The following is a 17,798-nucleotide window of genomic DNA, read 5'->3' as shown; positions in this document are numbered from 1 at the left end:
CCTCATTAGAAGAATTTGCCACAACTTCTAAAACTTTATTGTCACTAATATAATGATCTTCTAAAACTTTTTTTTTCTTTCGTAGCAGCCATACAACTCCTATATTCATCACTAATCAACTCAGCATATGCAGCATACTCTCCTAGATTAATAGTAGAAAAATTAACATAATCTTCATCCTCACATGTATCTCCACATCCATCACTAAAAGTGTCACCATCTAAGAAATACTCGAGGTTAGAGCCATAATCAGTAGATTTTTCACTCTCAGCAATATATGTGCTATCAGAGTCACTACTAGAATGCCCATCATCAACATCATCATTTTGAAGATTATCAATTTCTAGATTATCAATTTCAATATTATGTACTTCAACATTACCACAATCACTGCCATTGGGTCGTCATTAGCATCTAGCCACATACCAAGAGTAAAAGGAGCCATGGCTATATCGCCAACAAATATAACAATTCGAGACTAATCCCTATACATACCAAACATTTCAAGCACTATGTTATTACTATCAATGAGCCTAAGTGTGTCATTTGGGAGTTTATAATATAGCTACATGTTAATGGAAAGTTTAAACCTTTTCAGAACATCCCCAATCACTGACATTAATGTATAGTCTACATCAACTTTGCTAATATAATCAACAAAAAAAATATCCCACTATCCCCCAAAAAAATATCATTAGTTATAATATTATTCATATCTCCAACAATGATCCATCTATCCCCTCAAATTTGTTTCCTCTTACTCAAAATATCCCACTGTTTCTTTCTAACACTGATATTTGTGCTCTGGTCATTTCGTCGCAATTCTCTTGGGTTCCCTATTCAACAGTAGTTTCTATTTGTTTGTATGAAGCTATAAGTTCAAAGTAAAAATTTAGCATGTATTTGATTTCTTCTTTTGGTCTGCCTAGTCTTCTATGTGATTGAGTTCTATGACCTGTTCAGTTGCACTTGTTCCCTTCTTTCTCATAATTGGATCGCTGAAAACCAATGATTATTTGTTCTGTTCAAGAAAAATCAAAATCAGATAACTTTTACATGCTTATCAAATTGGATATAAGAACCAAAGTAATTAATTTCATGACCTTTGTTTTGGTTGAATGAAGCTTTCTATTCCGATTTTCACTGTTTTTTTGTTTTCAATTGTTGGTTGAGGTATCTTTTTCAATATGATAGCAAGACTTTTGAAAGAAAGCATCGCTGATGGAATTTTGGTTATGATGATCCAACATTTTTTCAATATTGTCTTAATGATATTCTCTTTTGTATTTTTCAAAAGTTTATGGTTTCATCTAATTGTTAGTCAAGAAAGTTGGGCTTCTGATAGAGGGTTTATGATAGTTATACTAAATTAAAAGTCCTCCAAATTACTGTCATTAGTTAGTATGCTAGCATCTTGTAGTTAATATGCTTGTCAAGATTGTCTCTCTGATTATCAAATTGTTGTGGATATTAATTTCTAATTCATGTGCTCTTAGCAACTTTTAAGTGAGCAAAGTGTTCGAGTAAAAGTGAGATTCAATGTATTCTTCTTTGATCACCTTTTCTTGCACGATATTAGAAAAAAAAAAATATTTGCACCATATTAGATTTTTGTAATTTTTAGGATGTCTTGCTTCATGAGCTGCATCCTTAATGACTTGTATACTACTTCATGAGTTGCATCTATAACGACTTGTATTTAATTTGTATTTTGAATTTTGATTTTATTTTTATCTTGAACTTTTGACAGTGCCTCATGCTTTGGAGGGACTATCCTGGTGTAGAGGCTTGTTTTTATTGGGTGGCTTTGATTTTTCAGGCCATCCAATATTTTATTGAGCACCCTCAAACTTTAGGGTATTTAGGATTCTCATTTCTTTATGTGGGGCCACTGGGGTGTTCTTATTGTTTAGGATTTGGTTTGGGCATCCCCTTTGCAGGGTGGCATTGGCATTTGAGTACCAGCAGCTCTTGTCATACCACTCGCAGTCATTTTCGGAGCTAGTTTTGGAGGTGCTGATGGAGATGACGAGTAGATGCTGATGGAGATGATGACAAGACTAACAGGAAGCACTAGCGATTTTATTTTAGTAAAGAACTAGATGGTAGACATGATAGAGATGAGGACAAAACTGGCAAGAATTAAATGTGTATTTTTAGATAGAGTTATGGACGTTTTTAGATGGAGTTATGATGATTAATTAGAGATGTGGCAAAATAGTAGCTTAGTTGGAATGAGCTACTAATATAACTAGATTGGTGGAACATTGTGAATATTTTTGCTTGAGGTACTGAGACAATGAATACACGCAAGTACATCTCCAAAAAAGTCGTTCAAGAATAAACATTTGTTTTTTTGATAAAATACAACTTTTTGGCCAAATTTTACAAGTTATTAACCAAAAATGTAAACCAAAAGCAACTTTATATAGAAGTAAAGGAAAACTTTTTATATTACTTGAATATCTGCCCAATATTTATATTTGAAACGTTATTTTAGACTCTTTCATTCTATGTTCATACCTTATATGGTTTTATACCTTCATTCTGAATAATACTGATAAGTGACTAATTTACGTAATAATTGTATGATATTTTATATTATTTTTAGTCACTTTGGTTATATTATTGGAAGAATATGAATTATTTTGGCTATAATTGATGAAAAATGCTTTTAAGTGATTAAATGAGGTTTTTATCACTTTTTACTTGGATTTTGTGTATTTTGACAGTTTTAACATATTTTCGTATTTCCGCTATAACTTGAGCTACAATGATCGGATTGAGATGATTCTTGAATCAATTTGAAGATAAGAGATAGATCTACAACTTTGGTGAAGACATCTAAATCCAGTTTGAAGGTTTTCAAAGTCAAAAAGCTGAATTACAGTAGCAAATTCCTACCGGTCGAAGCTGAAACAGGGCAATGAGCAGACAAGGGTATTTCGGTCATTTCTCAGCCTACACAGATCCAAATGAGGTGGTTCTTGATGCATTGGAAAGATAACTCAAAGGGCTACAAGTTTCATGTTTTGATCAAGAGCTAAATCAGCTTTTATCATCAAGAAAAGTTCAGTGGAAGTTGATGCAAAATCAGAGCAGAGCTGGAAATTGAACCAGAAGTGATCAAATGGTCACTGTAGCAATCCGGCCGGAATTTGGCCGGATTTGTGGCCGGATTGTGGTCAGAAAAGGCTGCTTTGTATGCGTAAAACTCAATTTCACCTCCACCAACTCACATGTGATGCTAGACATGTGAGAAACATTCCCAGCTGTAAAAGGGAGGTGTAAACCTCAAGTTTTGACCAATCTTTCATCTTTATATAGCCAAATTCATTGCAAGATTGAAAAAAGAAGATAGACATATGGGAGAACTTGGAAAGTGCAGAAATGTAGCTCCTTCATCTTCTAAGTGTTAGTTTAGCTTAGTGTAGAGTAGTATAGATCATCCATTCTTGTATCTTGACTACATTAGGATGAAGATGGAGATGAAGAAGGAGTTGAAGCTCAAGTGACATTGGTTATCTCTTCTCCAACTCTTTATCTTTTGTATCTGATTCTTAAGTTTAGTTAACATACAAGTTCTGGATTTTGTGTTCAATATGTGTCTCTAAAGTTTATGTCTTGGGTTTGGTTGAACTTTCTATAATTGTTAGTATTTATTATTTGGTTATTTGATTGCTATGATTTGAGCAAGTTATTTAGCACTTTGGCTTTTTAAATCATGATTAATCTGGTACCATTGATTGTGATTATCTAAGGTGTTGTTTCTGCAATGAAAATTGAGATTCAACACTAGTTCAAGAAGTGCTAAACATAGGGAGTACACTCACGAAAGTATAGGTGCACCTATGTGGTTTTTAGTGATTCATTTCATGTAATTTCATTGAAGAAATGAACTTGTAGCTAATTTCATAGCCATGAAAATAGGTATGGATTAGTTATGAGTATAGTTGATTCACTATGAAAGTAGGTTTCACATGTCTAAAGAAATTACACCATAACTAGCCTAGATGTAGCACTCAATGATCCAAATATAGCACTTGCATAAGTAGTTAGGGATACCATAACCTAAGGAGCTTTTATTTGTTATTTTGTATAATTTCAGTAGGTTAAATTTGTTATAATTCATTGATAGTCTAAATAATAGAGAAGTTTTAGTAATACCGGTAATTGTTCACTCTTCCCTGTGGGATCGACCTGATATATACCCTAAACTACTAGTTGACCTGTATACTTGCAGTGAACGGGTGTAATTCTGTTTTTTTTTTTAACTTGTACGTATGTAAAATACCCGTCAACAAAATTTGATAATGCATTAATGCATCAAAATCTATTACTATATCTAATATAATACTGTTTCTTCCCTTTTTGTGATTCCTAATATACCTTTCACCTATCTTCCCTTCATCTAAAGTCCTATCATATCACCAATTCTGCAGTATACGGTTATTCCAAAGGAAAGGTCATATCTTATCACCAATTCCTCCTTTTAAGTTATCCTATCACCAATTACTATAGTTATTGCCTCCTTCTCATCTATCTCAGCCGCTTGGCTTCAGCTCCTTCTGTCAATCCTTGGTCTTCCACTCTAAATTTCCTCCAAGAGACTCACACATGTTATGGCAAAGAAAAGAGACAAACCAGTATTTGTCTCATCCTTTTTTGTCTCTTATAAATGCAATTAGACCTGCAATTTATAAAGAACTCATGTGTGCATATATTTAGTGATTATATCTTCACTTATGCAATTTTCTGCATAATGGAAAATTTGATCCTAAGTTTTTGGAGTTTGGCAATAATTGTGCATTTGACTTACTCTAAAATTTTAGAGTTTGATGACGATGATGATGACGAGGAGGAGATAGAGAAGGAAGCAGGGAACATAAATCAAAGGGTTAAAAACAAAATAGCCCCCTATGGTATACCTAATGTACATAAAAGCCCCATGTGGTTTCAAAACATACAAAACAACATCTCATGTTTTGAACTAAATTGTAAATTAACAGAATTCAATAAATTTAACGAAAATGACGGTTTCAGCCGTTAAACTTATCGGATTTTGTTAAGTTTGCCGTTAAGTTTACCGGATTCCGTTAAATTTTCTATTAAGTTTACCGAATTCCGTTAAGTTTAACGAATTCTGTTAATTTACAATTTAGTTCAAAACATGAGGTGTCGTTTTGTATGTTTTGAAATCACGGGGAGCTTTTCTGTATATTACATATACCACAGGGGAATTTTTTGTTTTTAACCCATTAGTAAATCTTAAGTTGTATCACTCATGTAGTCTGTATTTGTAGTTTCTATGCAATTTCTTCTAAAGTTGTGCTGCTCATATAGCATTAGTAAATCCTTAAATCTTTGTCACAAAAGTAGAACTATATATTGTTTATTGTTTGGCAAATACAACACTAATAGTCCACCTTAATTAATTAATTATTTATTTTTTTTAAGAGAAGGTGGTATCCCAAATTTGCCAAAATAATCCACCTCCTAACTTGCAGAGCCCTGCCCAAGGATACAAGGGCAATACCACAGTAGGGTTCGAACTAGTGACCTACAGAATACTTTCGCATGTGGTTACCAGTCGAGTTTCTTGTGGGGGGCAGTCCATGTTAATTAGTTGGTGATTCATTTCTTGCAATAATATTATCAATTGGAATTTAAGGAGATAAAAATAAAGGATATGTGAAAATACATTAATTTTTTTTGGAATTACAAATCAATGTTTTAGCACAACCAAATGGAGTTTATCCCCAACAAGATATTGGCACTGTCCAAGGCTGGGGTTTTGTATGATTCCCTGGCTTTGCCATGTATTTTCTCCAGGCATCAATCATCACTTTCAAGGCATGGATTTTACCATCTAATTTAGTACAACAATTTGCATGCATTGTGCAAACTACATTAAGGTCCTTACTTGGCTCACATATTCCTCCAAAATAAGCTGTGTCCAGAAATCTGATTTTCAACCCAATCTTACTGATGAAAGGATCAAATTTGATCTTATTAAGCACATCCTGATCATGGATCGATGGATATGCTTCTCTGGATTTGCACCAAAACTTATAAAATTGGATTGTCATGTTATTTGATCCAACATAGATGAAGCCGCTATTTGGTGAGTTGTTCAAGTCAGTGGAGTTAAACCCAAATTGATCGCATGCAATTTGGAAGTCTGCATCTGAATAAAATCTTCGAAATGGATCTCGAAACCACACTATATCAGCATCCTGGAGTTTGCAACAGAAAGAAGAAAGAAATTTAGACATTAATGTGTCAAATTTAATTTTTGCATGGCTTTTGAAAAGCTATAATATATTTAAAAATTAATCTTACGTACGCTGATATTACATACATTATCACGGTTGAATATATAATACATACACTTATAGTTAAATTTGGGTGTACACCGGCAATGTACGTCTAAATGTACTTTGAAGATTAATAAAGCATCAACTCACTTGGTAGTTGACATGTAAATACTATTTTGGTTTCACATTTATTAATCATTAGAGAAACATGCATAAACATTTTCATTAATGATTCTAAAGTTTACACCTTTATATTATTTCTTTAGCATTTACCTTTTAGTTTTCCAAATTCCAATACAAAAAAAAAAGGAAAATGATGCTTTACTAATATAACTAAAAATATTAATTACGACAAATTAAATTATAGTTGTACTGGTTATTCGAACGTGTAAGGGAAAAAAACCATCCAACCTTAAGTTTTGTCTAATGATAATTTCCTCCCCGAAGTTTGGTTAAAAAAAGGGACACTCATGGAGCGGAAAATTATTGGATAGATCCAATGGGGCTCCATTTCAAAGTAAATCATTCATAACCTTCATTTTATTTGTAATCTTAATTAATATATTTTATTAATAAATGCAATTTTGGTCCCCCAATGTTTAGTCTGTGTATTAAATTGATCCATAAAATTTTGACCAAAATAATTGCCTGTCCCCAAAGTTTCTTATGTAAAATCTCCCATATTTGTTTATCTTAATCCCTTACCATTTTCAAAATAAGGATTTTGTACAACAAACCAATATCAAATTGAAGGGAAATAAGGTAATTAACATGTTGCAAAGTCATCAACCTTGGACAAATTTACTTTAATTTATTTTAAACTATGTATACCATAAACCATAACTAATAAAGTGTGACACAAACAAGTATCAATGATAATTATTCTTCTATTGATATCCCATCCGATCCGTTTGGATTAACCTATTTTTCAAAAACAAGTTTCTCCAATACAATGTTACAGTCATACACAAATAAAAACATCTCAAAAAATATTTCATCCATACAATATATCAAATATTTAAAAAAATATTCATAGTAAAAGTTTTTCATATACACTATTATAGTAAAATATTTTAAAAACACCTTCAAAAACGGTTAATCCAAATGGAGAAATATATCTGATATTATTTACGCCTAATTACTGCACCATTTCCAAATTTCACAGCTCACAAAAGATTTCTACTTGGTGAACTCATTTAATTCAATAAAAGCAAAGTTAAATCTAAGATATTACCGTGAAAATGATGCTGTATCCCATCTCAAGAACAGTGCGTTGAAACTCAAGCTTTCTCCATAGAATCTTTAGATAATCTTCGCTCATAAAATTTGCCTTACCAGAAAAATCAACCCCTCTGTGGTTAGTGCAATACAATGCTGATGTAACTCCAAGCAACGAGAATATGCTTTTTGGTCCATGGCTCCAACAACTGAATGATTCAACAGAGCTTGTGTGTGATTCCCACTTCTGAAACCCTCAAGAAAGAGATCAAAGATTGAATTTGGTGCTGTCCATGCTGCATTTACTGTAGTTATTATAATTGTTTTGGTCACCGTTGCTGCTTTGCTCAGAATATTTTGCAACTTGGTTTCAGCATTTTCTTGATTAACTTTCATAAAAGAGAGAAAAAGAGTATATAAAGACAATTATTACAGGATGCAAATTAATGCCTACTCAATTCCTGGGAAAGGAAATCAAACTATAGTGCTTTAGGAAATTCGATAAAGTATTGGTCTAACTAGTAGTCAATGTTTAAACCCCAGCAATTAGAGGTATGGGGTTCATATGTTACTAATTGTGATTTTATTTTGACTACATGTTGGTGATAAGTGACTAATTTACGTAATAATTGTATGACATTTTATATTATTTTTAGTCACTTTGATTATATTATTGGAAGAAAATGAATCATTTTGGCTATAATTGATGAAAAATGCTTTTAAGTGATTAAATGAGGTTTTTATCACTTTTTACTTGGATTTTGTGCATTTTGATAGTTTTGACATATTTTCGTATTTCGGCTATAACTTGAGCTACAATGATCGGATTGAAATGATTCTTAAACTAATTTGAAGATAAGAAATAGATCTACAACTTTGGTGAAGACATTTGAATCCAGTTTGAAGGTTTTTCATGTCAAAAGGCCAAATTACAGTAGCTAATTTCTATTGGTCGAAGCTGAAACAGAGCAGTGAGCAGTCAAGGGTATTTCAGTCATTTCTCAATCTACACAGATCCAAATGAGGTGATTCTTGTGTATTGGAAAGCTAGCTCAAAGGGCTACAAGTTTTATGTTTTGGTCAAGAGCTAAATCAGCTTTTATCATCGAGAAAAGTTCAGTTGAAGTTGACACAAAATCGGAGCAGAGCTGAAAATTGAACAAAAGTGCACCAAAATGTCACTGTAGCAATCCGGCCGGATTTCTGGCCAGATTGTGGTCAGAAAAGGCTGCTCTTTACGCAGAAAACTTATTTTCACCTCCAACAAGTCACATGCAATGCCAGACATGTGAGAACTACTTTGCAGTTGTAAAATGGCGGTGTAGGCCTCATTTTCTTGACTTTTTTCATCTTTATATAGCCAAAACTTGCAAGATTGAGGAGAATAGAGAGACATACGGGAGAAGCTTGGAGTCTGCAGAAATGTAGTTCTTCCATTTTTCGTGTAGATTAGTTTAGCTAGTTATTTCATCCTTCTTGTTTATTAGTTAGATGAAGAAGATGTTGGAGGATGAAGAAGGCAAGGAGATGAACTCATGTTACAAGGGTTACATTCCTTTTCAACTTTTTATCTTTTGTACTTGATTCCAAGTTTAGTTAATATGCAAGCTCTGGATTTTGTGTTTAATATGTATCTTTAAAGTTTATGCCTTGGGTTTGGTTGAACTTTCTATGATTGTTAGTATTTATTATTTGGTTATTTGATTGCTATGATTTGAGCAAGTTATTTAGCACTTTGCATTGGCTCTTTAAATCATGATTAATCTGGTACCATTAACTGTGATTATCTAAGGTGTTGTTTCTGCAATGAAAATTGAGATTTAACACTGGTTCAAGAAGTGCTAAACATAGGGAGTACACTCACGAGAGTAGAGGTGCACCTATGTGGTTTTGTGATTAAATTTCATGTAATTTCATTGAAGAAATAAACTTGTAAATAATTTCATAATCATGAGAATATGTATAGATTAGTTATGAGTATAGTTGATTCACTACGAAAGTAGGTTTCACATGTTTAAAGAAATTACACCATAACTAACTTAGATAGTAGTACTTAATGATCCAAAAATGGCAATTGCATGAGTAGTTAGGGATACCATAACTTAAGGAGCTTTCATTTGTTATTTTGCATAACTTCAGTAGGTTTCATTTCTTATAATACATTGATAGTCTAAATAATAGAGAAACTTTAGTAGTGTCGGTAATTGCAATCTTTCTTGTGGGATCGACTCTTAATACCCTATACTCACTCACGATTCATATACTTGTGATAAATCACGTGTGGGGTATTTAGGAATTTATAAATGTAAAACTTGATTAGGATGAACTTAATGTTATATGTATACCCTACGCCTGTCAAGTTTTTGGTGCCATTGCCGGGGAAGATTTGGCAATATTGGTGTGAAGAGCGACTTTATTAGTTATAGTGTGAATGTTATTTTCTATAATTTTAGTGTTTTATGTGTGTATATATTTTATCACCTATTCTTCTTACTAATTTTACTCTTAAGTTGTCTAAAAAGCAATTTTAGGTAATGAGGAGGGTAGGTCAATTTCGAGGACAATGCTTGAGAAATGGAAGATTGACAATGGATGGTTACCAAGTGCAAAACTCCTTCAACAGAGGTAACCAAGAATTTACTGAATGTATGTCTTTTGAAGATGGTTTAAGGTGCTTAAAAACTAAATTTGATATTATGATGCTACAAGTTCAAATGGACACAATTATGCATGAAATTGAGCAAGGGAGGAATGTTAATGTTTTTAATTCTTATCATGTGATTTGTGGCTTGTGTGGAGGTTATCATGCTACTAATACATGTATGCAAGTACAAAATGTGGATTATCATGATGTTAGAGCATTACAATCCTTGTTTTGATCGATATAGTGCTAATTGGAGCAATTCTCCTGCTTATGGTTGGGATAATCAATGTACATATAGTGATTATCCATATTTTTATGATTACCAACCTGAAAGTGTCCAATATGAATCAAAACCATCCTGGGAGTTGGCAATAGAGAAGTTAGCTAATGCACCTCTATCTTGGGAATTAGAAAGTGAACTATTAGTTAATGATTCTAATGCATCTTGGGAGCTAGCTATAGAAAATTTTTCTAAACAATTTGATTCAACAATAGAAAAGCTAGCAAATGCAACTTCCGACCATTTTGATAGGATTGAGGAAAGAATAGATGAATTAGTTTCTCACTTTGGTAGAATACATGAGCAATTAAATGCATTGTGTGAAGTTATTTCCTCTAATAATTTGCAAAAAGATCCTAGCATGAATGGTTGGAATGTTGTATGTGAAAATGGGTTGCATTTTGATCAAAATGATGATTCTAACTTGTGTTTCAATGAGGAAATGTCCATTTCACATAATAATATCTTTGGAGCTAACTTTGAATCTCAAGAGGTGAGCTTTAATGACTCATTTTTCACCCCTCTTGAGGAGTGTATAAAAAGTACAGACTTTAAAGGTATTCCTGCCCATGATACTCTCATGGCATTTCCTTTGGTAAATTTTCAAGTGGTGCATATTCAAAGTAATATCTTTAAAACACTTGGGATAGGTAAGTCACTTTCATTTCTCACATTATTACATCATGTGACTTTTGCTATAAAGTCACCATTTAATGATCCACCAAGGCCTAAAATGGTGGATTATTCATTAACTAAACCTCCTTGATAATGAGGTGATATAGTCAAGCTAATGACTATAAAGAAGCGCTAGTTGGAAGGCAACCCAATGATTTCTTATTTTAAGCAAGTTTTAGTTGTTTAACCAGTGTTTTTGTGTGTTTTGTAGGTGGTAATGGTAAGGGTTCATGCAAATGATTTCAATGACAAAAGCGTCTATATTGAGGCAAAAAGAAAGTTTTCATGTTCAATTGCTGCATTTCATGCATTTAAAGTGTTTCATGTTAAAATTATAATCATGCATAATCATGTTAAACTTGGATTTTATTCAAAGAATATGAAAGCAAGTGGATACTAGTGGAATGCGGAAGATTGGCCAAGTAAATTTGGAGGAAAAATAGCAAAAAACAGCTTTTTCTGCAGCAAATTCGGCCATAAATCCGGCCAAATATTGGCTGGATTGAAGGCCGGATAGTCAGGGGAGAAAGAAAAATTTTTTCGGGCTCACTGGCCAGAATCCAGTCAAAAACTGGCCGAATAGTAAAAAAAAAATACTGTAGCAATCCGGCCAAGAATCCGGTCGGAAATCCTGCCAGAAATTGGCTGGATATGCAACAACCAAAAAAAAAAAAAAAAAAAAAAACTGCCCGGAATACCTCCAGCAATCCCTCCAATTTCTGGCCGAATTATAAACAGTAACCAGCGTAAGATGAAACCGTTTCACAGATTCCTCGCAATTTTTCTCTCTTCTTGTTCAACCCAACTCACACGCTAACACCTCAAACACACACCACTCACTAAAACACCACTTTTCACCATTTAATCTTCAAATAACCTTCACCAACTCACTTTTTCCGATCCTCTAGAGTGAATTTCATAGTTCATATTCTTTTTTAAAAACAACTCTAAAGTGGTTTCAAGCTTACCATTAGTTAGGGTTCTACCTTCTTGAAATCACTCAATTGAGGTCAAATTGGAGTAAGTTCTTGGGGGTTTTCACATCATTTTCATCACTTAACATCACCAAACCAATTTGAGGTAACAATTCTTCACCTAACTTTGTTCTTTGAATTTTGCCATGATTGAATATTTTCTATTTTTAGGCAATTTTTATATGTGAAGTTAGGTGTATTTATTTGAGCTTATTGATACTATTGGTGATTGTTAGTGATAAATAAATTTTGTGATTTGCATTTATTATATTTATTTGGTGAATTCTTGCTAGTTTTATGCTTAATTTGGCTTGGTGACAAAGTTGCATATTAAGTGGCTAATGTAGCATTTTAATTAGTTTAGTGGGAGTTTTTGATATTCATGTGAGTAATTTAGATTACCTAATGAATGAAAGGTGCTTGGTTGAATGATTTCTTGAATTCTTAGATAATTCTAAAAGAAGAGGTGAATTGAAGATGACCTTAATTGACGTAATTCATAAATGCATTTATAATTCTTGTAGTTCAATGGTTTTTAGTAAATTCATGAATTCTCACGAAGGTCATTTATATTTTGGTTTGGTGTGTTTACCTCCATTTTGAGATTACTTTTGTAATTAAGGGGATTTGATCATTGATGACAAAATATATAAATAGAACTTACTTTGTTCGTGATGGTGGATTTATTGTGTGAAATTAGCTTCCCTTTGCTTTGGATACTAATAGATATATTTGATTAGCAAAGATTAGCTCATTTCATGTTTTTATCCCTTGAACATTGTATGGTTTCACATGCTTGATCATTTTTCATTTTTCCTTGAATTGCATGTTTTCTTCTTGTTGGTTGCAACCTTTTATTCTTAAGAAATTGTTTTATTTTGATTTTGTCTTTTTCAGGGTGCATTAATTGAACTCTCCATTCTTTTTCAAACAAAGTTGGAAATTTATCACTTGGCCATGGATTTGGATTGCGCAAGTTTAATTGAGCAGTATTTTCTTTTACTCTTTATTTATTTTCCTTTTCTCACATTGAGGACAATGTGAAGTTTAAGTGTGGGGGATGAAAATACTGGACTTACATTTATTTGCCACGTGATGATATTTTGTGAATCTAAATGCTTAGAAATATTGGAATTGTGTTTGAATTATTTGCCATGTGGATAATTTGCTTGAAATTGGATTTGTTGGCAGGGAGTTTTCGTCCATTTATAAGGAGAAACTTTGTAAAAATTTTCTAAAATCTTTTTCAATATTTCATTATGGTCCAAAAGTTCTTCAAATTTTTGCATTTTCATTCAAAAAGGGCTAATTTGTTCCAACTTTAAATGTTTTTCTATTGTTGAAACTGTATGTGTATTTTGGAAGGTTTAGTCCTCATTTAACTTAGAAATGATTATTATGCAATTAGGATTTTTTGCATTTTAGAAAGTATATTTGGTAAAGTGAAGAAAATTATGCTTATAATTTTACATGTTTAATGAGATTTCTTCTCTTTATTTAATTTTGCAAGTAAGTGATTGATATAGTCAATAAAAGCTATACTCCTCCTTTGATTTAGTTTTTTATGAGAAAAAATCTATTTATTTTTTGATAAAAAAAGAGAGAAATAAAAAGAAAAAAAAGAAAAAAAAAGAAGAAAAGAAAGTAAATAAAAATTGTTCTACTCCAATGATTCTCGTACCAAGTAACCGGGGGTTAGCATCTATAAATGTCAACTTTCGCGTAAAAAGATATTTAAATTAAGAGTATGCATAGCAACTTGAATAAGTGAAATATTGAGTAACCGGGGATCTCACATAAAAGTGTCGATTTTCGCGTCAAAAGGCATTTTCACTATTTAAGTAAAATTAGTGTGAATAAATCTCTCTTACTTGTAAAATAATAATAATAAAAAAAGGATGATTATAGGAGGAGGAATGCTATAAATTGACTATGTGATTTGCTTATTTGTGAAATTAGGTTAGGGTGAGAGATTAAGTTTTACTCGTTAAATTAGGGTATAATTATCTTTCCTTTACTTGATATAGTGAGTATTTAGTGTAATTTGAACAATTATATAATGATTATTTTCCAAGTCTTGAGGAATTAAATTTGACAAAGATGCATATATTGTTTCAGCTCTTGAATCATTGTAGTTGATTATGTATAGTTGATTATGTGTGGATTGCTTGAGGACAAGCAATGATTTAAGTGTGGGGGAGTTTGATAAGTGACTAATTTACGTAATAATTGTACGACATTTTATATTATTTTTAGTCACTTTGGTTATATTATCGGAAGAAAATGAATCATTTTGGCTATAATTGGTGAAAAATGCTTTTAAGTGATTAAATGAGGTTTTTATCACTTTTTACTTGGATTTTGTGCATTTTGATAGTTTTGACATATTTTCGTATTTGAGTTACAATGATCGGATTGAAATGATTCTTAAACTAATTTGAAGATAAGAAATAGATCTACAATTTTGGTGAAGACATTTGAATCCAGTTTGAAGGTTTTTCATGTCAAAAAGCCAAATTACAGTAGCTAATTTCTATTGGTCAAAGCTGAAACAGAACAGTAAGCAGTCAAGGGTATTTCAGTCATTTCTCAGTCTACACAGATCCAAATGAGGTGATTCTTGATGCATTGGAAAGCTAGCTCAAAGGGTTACAAGTTTTATGTTTTGGTCAAGAACTAAATCAGCTTTTATCATTGAGAAAAGTTCAGTTGAAATTGACACAAAATCGGAGTAGAGCTGGAAATTGAACAAAGTGCACCAAAATGTTACTGTAGCAATCCGGCCGGAAGTTGGCCGGATTTCTGGCCGGATTTCTAGCCAAATTGTGGTCAGAGAAGGCTGCTCTTTACGCGGAAAACTTATTTTCACCTCAACAAGTCACATGCAATACCAAACATGTGAGAACTACTTTGCAGCTGTAAAAGAGTGGTGTAGGCCTCATTTTCTTGACTTCTTTCATCTTTATATAGCCAAAACTTGCAAGATTGTGGTCAGATGCAATACTAAACATGTGAGAACTACTTTGCAGCTGTAAAAGAGTGGTGTAGGCCTCATTTTCTTGACTTTTTTCATCTTTATATAGCCAAAACTTGCAAGATTGAGGAGAATAGAGAGACATACGGGAGAAGCTTGGAGTCTGCAGAAATGTAGTTCTTCCATTTTTCTTAGTATAGATTAGTTTAGCTAGTTATTTCATCCTTCTTGTTTATTAGCTAGATGAAGAAGATGTTGGAGGATGAAGAAGGCACGGAGATGAACTCATGTGACAAGAGTTACATTCCTTTCCAACTCTTTATCTTTTGTACTTGATTCCAAGTTTAGTTAATATGCAAGTTCTGGATTTTGTGTTTAATATGTATCTTTAAAGTTTATGCCTTGGGTTTGGTTGAACTTTCTATGATTGTTAGTATTTATTATTTGGTTATTTGATTGCTATGATTTGAGCAAGTTATTTAGCACTTTGGCTCTTTAAATCATGATTAATCTGGTACCATTAATAGTGATTATTTAAGGTGTTGTTTTTACAATGAAAATTGAGATTTAACACTGGTTCAAGAAGTGCTAAATATAGGGAGTATACTCACGAGAGTAAAGGGGCACCTATGTAGTTTTGTGATTAATTTGATGTAATTTCATTGAAAAAATGAACATGTAGTTAATTTCATAACCATGAGAATAGGTATGGATTAGTTATGAGTATAGTTGATTCACTACGAAAATAGGTTTCACATGTTTAAGAAAATTACACCATAACTAGCCTAGATAGTAGTACTCAATGATCCAAAAATGGCAATTGCATGAGTAGTTAGGGATACCATAACTTAAGGAGGTTTCATTTGTTATTTTGCATAACTTCAGGAGGTTTCATTTCTTATAATACATTGAAAGTCTAAATAATAGAGAAGCTTTAATAGTGCAGGTAATTGCAATCTTTCTTGTGGGATCGACCCTTAGTATCCTATATTCGCTCACGATTCGTGTACTTACGATAAATCGCGTGTGGGGTATTTAGGAGTTTATAAATGTAAAACTTGATTAGGATGAGCTTAATGTTATATGTATACGGTATACCCTACACCCATCAGTTGGTTTTCATTCCAGTACTACTTGTGGATCATTAATTGTGAGTTTTCAATCTCACGAATTTTAGGTTAAGTAATTGTAATCATATCACTAAAAAAAGATAGCAAAAGAAAATGATAAGAGATACTAGTTTCTAGGTCGTGGTGTTTTCTTTTTATGGAGAAAGGGGTGAAAATAGAGAAAAAGAGACCAAAGTAGTTATGTACAAAAAATTAATAAATTTCAAAATTGTTTAAAATGTATTTTGTAGTACTGGACACACCAAATTTAGTCAAAAGGAAAGAAAAATAGTGTTGATAACTGGGGATTTAGTCAAAGAAACTACTTTAGGCAAAATAGGGATTGTAGACATGATATTTTGATCTGAAACGAACATTCGTATCTCATTTACATTTGTAGTTCATGAGATTCTTTAGATTAAATGAAAGATATCTTTTAAGATTATTTATTTATTATTATTATTATTATTTTGCAGATCAGATGGCAGTGCATGTAAAAAAACCACATTGTTATATTTCTATGCAAACCAAAGTTTTATAAACAGAAGTGTAAAATGATAAATATCCAGCTATTTGAAGTCCTATACCTCTCTTGTTTACACACACACACACTATTCCAAAGTTTGGTTTCCAGTCTGCATCACTTAAATTGCCGCCACAATCCTTGAATCAAACAGAAACTCCACGTCTCAAAATAACAAAAGTCAATACCGTTTTAACTTCGTCACAAGATTTGAGCATACTTGAGGAAAGTTAAAAAAAAAAAAAAATGGCATGTAAAAGTACTACATGGAAGGAACAAGTAAACATTTTTGGAGTACAAGTACTTTTTCTTTTATTTTCCCAAAGATAATTTTTTTAATTTATTTGACCAGCACAAGTATTGATCTGACTTCTCAAATCTCTAGAACATATTATGCAATATTTTGATTGTTCACTTTTGAACTAGCAATAGAACACCCAACTGTGGCTTCGAGATTGAAACTAGGAAATATCATAAGAGTGCTCTCCATTGATATTCGAGTTGCGTCGGCGGGACGAAGCCTCCCTCCTATCAAGATTTTTTTTTCTTTTTTTTTTGTTTTCCCTATAAAAAGGCAAAAACAAAAAAGAAAATTGAAATATAAGTGTTCTTTTTTTCTTCTTCTTCCTTTTTTTTTTAGTGTTTTGTGTGCTGTATCATTCTACTATTTTAAAAAAGAAAAAGGAGTGACCAAGAGATACATTGCATCAAAACCAATGCGAGTCAAACCTAGAATATTGTTTTGCAAATATACTAGCTGACCTTACTCTCCTAAAGAGAAAAGAAAGTCATCAGTAGGGCTGCAAACGAGTCGAGCCGAGTCGAGTTTTGAGCTAATCGAGCCGAGTCTCGACTAAATTTTACCAAGTTCGAGCTCGAGCTCGAGCTCGACGAGTTGGCAATTTTCGAGCTCGAGCTCGACTCAAATCAAGTCGAGCCGAGCTCGAGCTCGAAAAAAATAAAAAAAAATTATTTTATTTTTTTAAAAAATAAATAAAATAATATTTTTTTCTGAATAAATAATAAAATATTAAGGATAAATCCGTAATTTCACTATAAAAATAAAAAATAAAAAATAAATATA

General features: G+C 32.3%; 1 pseudogene; it reads right to left on the bottom strand.

The window, feature by feature from the left end:
• Positions 1-5,753: 5,753 nt before the first annotated feature.
• On the bottom strand, positions 5,754-7,931 carry LOC113707130 (uncharacterized protein At4g15970-like; annotated as a pseudogene).
• Positions 7,932-17,798: the final 9,867 nt, after the last annotated feature.

The sequence above is a fragment of the Coffea arabica genome, chromosome 8c, assembly GCF_036785885.1.
Source record: "Coffea arabica cultivar ET-39 chromosome 8c, Coffea Arabica ET-39 HiFi, whole genome shotgun sequence".
Classification (NCBI taxonomy): domain Eukaryota; kingdom Viridiplantae; phylum Streptophyta; class Magnoliopsida; order Gentianales; family Rubiaceae; genus Coffea; species Coffea arabica.
This window is presented reverse-complemented; position numbering and strand designations above follow the sequence as displayed.